Here is a 7,410-nt window from a genome sequence, read left to right as displayed (position 1 = left end):
ATTATTACTTTATACTGATAAGGTATAAAATAAAGTAATGAAATTTGGGTTAGAGAAAAAAAAATTCTCTTCCCCTGGTTTCAAAAGGACAGCTTTTATAATGACAGTTTTGGAGTAATACAAACCAGTATTAAACACTGTTTCCATTTTATTAAGAACTGAGTGACCGAGCAAATTATTTGACCTCTCTGTGACCAATTCCTCCTCTGCAAAAGAAAAGGATAATAAAAATGCCTGGTGTACTCATCTTCTGTGGTGACCACATGAGATTCTGGATTTAAACTTGTTATGCCATCAAGAATATCTACAAATGAGAATGGCCTTTCCAGTAAACACACGTTCATATTAGAAAATGGTCTGATGTCATTTTAGAAAATATATCTCAAATCACCACTTTTCAAAATGAGCTGAAAAGCTATTAGAAAACTCCAGCAAGGACAAAATGAAATGCTATCTTATAACCTTTAAGCCAGACTATTCATTTCCTTTGTTATTTCCTCTTATCAAATTATATCCAGTTCAAATGAGTTGGCTATGCCTACTTAAATTTGTCTCGCTTTTGCTACTAACCAAAGCACTTACCCAGTCCACATGTTTCTGCTCTGTTAATTTAGCATCTCTACTTATGGAGTTTTAAATACCTATTTCTCTGCATGAATATTTACTGCTTAAATCCCATTAAAAGTAGGAAATAAAGGGTTAGCAAATGTGTTTTCTTTTCATAATAAAGTTTTGCAAAATGGGAAAGGGGTTGTGTATCTTCCAATCAAGATTTTATAGTTAAAACAGAGCAGTCCATCTCTGGTCACCTAAACATGTTTAAAGTTTTATTCACCACCACCTGTATTTCTGTTCAACCAGCTATTGACTGGGGTTCCTGTAACCCTCACACCCCCAGACTGCAGGTACTTTTCATTGGGTAGAGCTTCTCACAGAACCCAAAGAAACACTTTATTTACATCTCTTGGCTTACTATTGATTCATCAGAAAAGTCATGATGTATTTTTGCATAGTAAAACATGTCATGGCCCTTCCAATGGCCCACTATATTAATAAAGGATACTATGAAGAATATAGATGAACAGCCAGATGGAGAAGTTATATGGGACAAGGCATACAGGAAGAGACGTGGAGCTGTCAATCTTCTTATGATATGCCACTCTCCAGGCATCTCCAGGTGTTCAACAATTCAAAACCTCTTGGAACGTAGCCCTTCCGGATTTTTGGAAACTTCCTTTCATAGACACTTTGGCCACTGGTGACCAACTCAATCTCTAGCTCCTCTCCTTTCACAAGGTTCAGGGTTTATGGCTGAAAATTCTAGCCCTTTAATCACATTGTTGGTTCCTTTGGCAACATCCACCCTACTTACAAGCCCACTTAGGATTGCCTCTTTAGAATAAAAGATGTTCCTATTTCTCCAGAAATTCCAAGAAATTTAGGAGCTTTGTATCAGATGCTTTTATCACTCAGGTAATTCAAAGGTCTTAGGAGCTTCGGGACAACTGGGGTCAAAGACCAAGCACTAGAACAAAATATTTACAAGGACTCATATTTATAAGAGATTTAGAAGCTTTGTGTCAGAAATGGGGGCAGAGACCAAATATATTTCTCATTATATCACATCACACCCCTCGCACCATGACCCTGCCCTTAGTTTCAGCAGAGTTTAGTTCAGACAGAGTTCTCTATTGCAGTAGTTAGGCATGATTTTCTTGTATACCTTTTTTTCTGGTGAGAATTTTTTTGCTGTGGAAACTCATTTTACCATTGAGAAAAAGCAGCATCAATAATACCACTTTATACTGTTTTTGCCCAAAGAGTTTAAAATATTTCTGTCATTTCTTTAAAAGGTTTTTATTTGATCTCTGTTATTTCTTCTCCTTATTTATGATAGGACACATGTGCATACACATGAGAGCGCACAAGAGAGAGAAGCACCTTTCAGAGGGTCTGGTCATGCCATGATTCCGTTCCTTCAGTCCTCCAGCCTGTTATATCTTGGGCACTCATGTCTAGCATATTTTAGGTTGACTGGGCTGGAGATTAGAACTATGGTCTCCATGTGTACCTAGCTTCTCTTGAGCAATGCATTACCTCTATTCTGTGGAGCTGAAACTAAGAACCCCCTATGTTACCCAACATCATGGCATAGTCGATTTTGAAGCTTGTCCTGATAGTATCAATATAATAAAATGCTTCTTATAGTCTACTACTTACCTTAAGCCATAAGTTTATTCCTTACCTTAGTTGCTGGCTTTCTTAGGCACATTTTGCTTGGCATAAGATGTGCACACTCATAATCAATAATCATTAGTAAATGACCTTTCCCCAAGCACAATCATGAGTAACTATGTAATTCAGCTTGATGAGAACCAGGTAGAGTTAAGTGTTTGTCTGAAAGACTACCTTCCAGAAACCAGATGGAGAGAACATCTTTCAGTCTGCCCCAAGACTGCCTGGCACTAGCTTCATGGATCAGAAATATCTGGTTCTCTCTCCGCCTCCCCTGACTGTTCCCACAATTCTGCCTACACAAAAACCTTAAGTCTCTGCTGTTTGGACAGATGGTTTTTGAAGAGTCTCGAGTTCTGCCATCTTTCCAGACAGACATCTCTTGGATAATAACCCTTGCTCCCACCGAAATGCCACTACTTGTCTTAAATTTGTTTTTTCAGTGAGGTACAATTAGACCCAGGTTTTAGTAACAGAGCCAACCCATAGTTCACTCTTTTATATTCAAGTGGCTGATGCAAGACCCAAGATTCTAATAAAGAATTGCTCAATGCAGAATAGAAAGACAGGTGACTCCCAAATTGTTTTCCTTTTTGTAAAGAATAATTAATTTTATTTAGTGTTATTATTATTCTTATTATTATTCATTTGACCAGGGACAGACAGAGAGAGAGAGAAGGAGAAAGGTAATGTGAGAAAGCAAGTTGCTAGGTATGGAACTCAAACTGTGGTGGACCACGTGGGAGTTCAGCACTTGAACCCCCATGCTACTGGCTGGCTCCAAGTTTTCAACGCTAGTATTTCTTTGTAGTTACACATAACTTTGTGTACTGTGGGCTAGTTCATTAATTTATTATTTCTTTTCTTTCTCTTATAAAATTTCTTTAGGTGGTGTTTCTTTATTCTATATCTACAGTTTTTTCTCTATTGAAATTTGAAATTTGTCATTGGACTTGTAGCAGTTTTTTCTCTATTGAAATTTGAAATTTGTTATTGGGCATGTAAGGTGTTAATTCTTTGGGATTTTAAATTGTGAGCTCATTTAATCCATCACCTTGTCAGATAAGATTGGTTTCATCTTGTTACGTTATTCAAGTTATCAATGAGGATTTGGAAAAGAACCAGCCCAAGATGAATGATTCTTATCATATCCTCTGCTGGAATATAGTAACTATCAGATGCTGTGTGTTTACTCTGTGCAGATATTTTTAACGATTTTATTTAATTCTCACAAGGACTCTGTGAAGTCAACACTGTCATCTCCATTGTTCAGATGAGAAAAATTAGGCCCCAAAATATATTTGGCTTGAGTACAAAGTCCCACCTTGGCGATAGGCCTATTTTCTGCCACAAAAGATGCTCCTAATCACCTTGCAATGCCGCCCCTTCATTCTTCCACTGGTTTAGCCCCTTCGCTTTGCTTTCACTACCCTGTCTATTTCTTTTTGTTTATTATTATTTTCTTTATACTCTTGAAGGTGGGAGAAAGAACATTTGGGAAGAGATTGATTTCAAGCCTTAATTAAGAATCATCTTTCATTTAATCAAAATGCTATGCATGCATTTAACATTCACTAAATATTTTAAATAAAATAACAAATATAAGATATAAACTTTTATTGAACCTAGAGAGAGGATCAGGTTCCACATCGCAATTTTCTAGTTACCATAAAAATAGCCTCTGATCTTTTTTACAATACATCTACAGTGTAGACCTCTGAGAAGTCTGGTATCATTTATGGTTACTTTATTCTAATAAATAGTAACCTAGTACCTTCCATTTGCATTATAGAAGTTATAAGAGCATCTTTTAGATTTTTAAGTAATGGGTGACAGATTGGAAAATTTTCAAAAGGATTTGATGGGGAGAGTACATGTTGAAACACTTTATGTCTAGTAGACAATTTTACAAGTTATATTTTGGAAATAATTGATAGCAGAAAAATAAAAATTTCAAAGTGCAAGCATGACAACATGTCAACTAAATAAACCAAAGGGAAAGAAAATCCTTTTCCAATAAATCGTAGAGATTTCACTTCCTGAGTGAACGTGGAAAAAAATAAATAGCATGGTTGAAAGAAAAAAGGAATATGGTAAATTGAGTTAATCAGGCAGTTAATTTAGTCATTTGCACAGAGGGATTTTTTTTTTGAAGTGTTAAATATTAACATTGTAATGAACTTTCTATTTGAAGTTCCATGATTTCTTAGAAATGTAGATGAAAAGAATCTAATTATGCAAAATAAATTTAATTATATATTAAATCAGATGACATAAATGTCTGTTGAGAAAAAAATCTCCTACAAGCAATTAATAAATAATACATAAATTTAAAGAGTAAGTAAGATTGAATGTTTTGCATTTTTATTTTTTCAATTGGATGAATTTTACTTAAAAGGATCTTTTTAAAATCATAGTAGATTTGCTATGATAATTGCTTTTAACTCATTGTTTATCTGAAACAAATCAGTTGTCTCTAAACTAGCATCACTTCAGCTGGTGTTTTGCTTTGTTTTGACAGAGTCTTGCTGTCTCAGTTCTCTTGCCACAGCCTCATGAGTAGCTGAGACTTCAGGCACACAACACCCCATCTAACTTTTTTGCTTCTGCCTTTTCAGAGCCTGGTGAAAATACACCAATCAAGGCTGACTTCATGGCCGGGTAGTAATGCTTTTCTGAAGAGAAACTGAATTCCTTGTGGCAACTGTCATTGGAGTCCTTGACTTGGCCTGAAGCACTCCAAGCATGCATGCAAGTCCCTAAGATCCAACGGGCTGGAGGGCTGGAGGGAAGGGACCTCAGTGCAACCACACCTGGTGGAAGCTGCTCTTTTCTCTCTTTCTCTCCTACCTTCTTTTTCACATGCATGTTCTATCATGAATGAAGAGAAAAAGAACAAGGGTCAGGATAAATATTACTTTAGAAAATAAAAATAAAGCAATTGAACTTTATTTACATGATACAGAATATCTGCTTCTACATTTTCCCCCTTCATTTTACTTTCATTAAAACTTTAATACATCCAGCTTTAGAGAAGATGCTCTTCTTTGTATGGCGAGATAAATAAGAATGTGTTTTAGGACTCCTTTCAAAGGCATAAATTCAGACAAAATTTGGAAAATTATACCTTACAATTTCAGTTATTCCTACTTGGTTGCATTCATGGAGAGATGTGAAGACATATATTATCTCCACTTTAAAATAAAGTCAAATATCTCATTGCTGATGTTTTCCTGGAAATATGAAAAAATGGTAAGAGAGAAGTCTTGCTTCTCAAATAGTACGTAACTATTTCAGTCTACTGAGAGCCAACTCTGCTAAATATTGTGTTGAACACTTTATACATACTTCCTTATCTAATTCTCCCATAACACTTTTTTTTAATTGCCAGAGGGCCTGTGCACTCACCAGAGAGACAGAGAAAGAGACACAGAGAGAAATCACCCTTTAATAGGGCATGGTCAAGACCAGCAGGTGGTGTGGTGGTTAAGGTGCTGGACACTCCCACATGGCCGATCATGGTTCAAGTCCTGGACCTGGTGGCTTGCTTTCCCACTTTCTCTCCCTCCTTGTCTCTCTCTAGTCAAATTAAAATAAATGAATGAATAAATAAAAATTAAAAAAAACATAAGGCATGGTCATGCCATAATCCCTTCCCCCTCCATTACTCCATCCTATTAAGATTTTAGGTATGCATGCATGCATGCTTGGTATGCTTTTCAAGCCTCTGGGGCTGGGACTGGAACTGCTGTCAGCTCTTTGGGATCTAGCTCACTTAGCCCCCAACACACATACTAAGAATAATACTTTTAGCCCAATCTAGGTGCACAGCGGGTAGCATGACAGAAGCCACATACCCAATCACCGGTTTGAATTCCTGGCCCACTTTGGATGTGCACAAGCAAAGCGTGCCTAAGATCCCAAGGAACTAGAGGGCTGGAAAGAGGGGGCTGCAGCATGGTAAGGCCCTGTCAAGGATACTTCTGTGTGTGTGTGTGTGCGTGTGTGTGTGTGTGTGCACGCACATCTCTCTTTCTCATGTATATACAAGCACAATCTTTTTTTTAAAATGAGTTACTTATATGACACCTATTTTGTGAATGAGTATAAGAAAAACTTGAATATAATGTAATAGGACTCAATAAACAAGAATGACCCATTATGGGAATCTTACAAAAACATAGTGGGACATAATGTATATGTGATTCATATGCATATTTATAATTTGGCATATGTAATTCTGAAAATATCACATTGAAACTTTAAGGATGTGAGAAATATGCTTTGTAGATGGATATAAAGGAAAATTGCCACTACATGCTTGACTGAAGTTTAAAACCACTGTAGATACTATTGATTCGTTTTTATCTTCATTTTCCCATTTTATAAAGGGACAAACCTTTCTCTTCAGAGTCGCAAGGGGCAAAATAATTTTCAATATTCAAATTCATTCTAATTATCTTTTGTCTCCTGTGACATACAACTATCATATGCCTAACTTTAATCAAATACTGAATTATAGTGCACTTCAAATCATGATAACACATTGTGGTTATTGGCTACATCAAGGAACTCATAACAGTATTGATAAAGATACCCATAACTCTTAGAGATCACGAGGAAGTGAATTTGCTAATTATTTTCCAAAATATAGTTTATGAATATAGAAAAAAGAAAATTTTTTATTCAATAAATTGCCAATTTAGAAGATCTACTAAGGCATTTTTATCTTCTGCAAAGAAAAAGTAACTATATTGATGAATGTGATAAGTTTGAAACCTATTTTTTAAATTAACTTCAAATACATTAAAATTAATGCTGTATTGTGTTTTTGATTTATAACACAAATATTGCTAAAGGTTATGTTCTAGCTTAGTCAAGATTATTAGGCCTTGGTAGACACAGCCAAGTATTATACCCAAGTAGACACATTCATATATGTATGTAGGTATGTATGTTAGTTTTGTTATAGAGCACATGAGCTCACTGGAGAGAAAGTGAAAAAGCATCCCACAGAGGAGGTGACCACACCATTATCTCTTCCCTTCCATTTCTCCTTTAGGTATTTTGGGTGTGCACATACACATGTCCTAGAGGAGTCCAACCCGCAGGGCCCCAGGATCTGCCTGAGCCCCCCCCCACCACCACGCTTCCAGGCGGCTCAGTATGTTGGCA

Source organism: Tupaia chinensis, unplaced genomic scaffold (genome assembly GCF_000334495.1).
Source record: "Tupaia chinensis unplaced genomic scaffold, TupChi_1.0 Scaffold000196_1, whole genome shotgun sequence".
Lineage (NCBI taxonomy): Eukaryota > Metazoa > Chordata > Mammalia > Scandentia > Tupaiidae > Tupaia > Tupaia belangeri.
Note: the sequence above shows the minus strand (reverse complement) of the source record.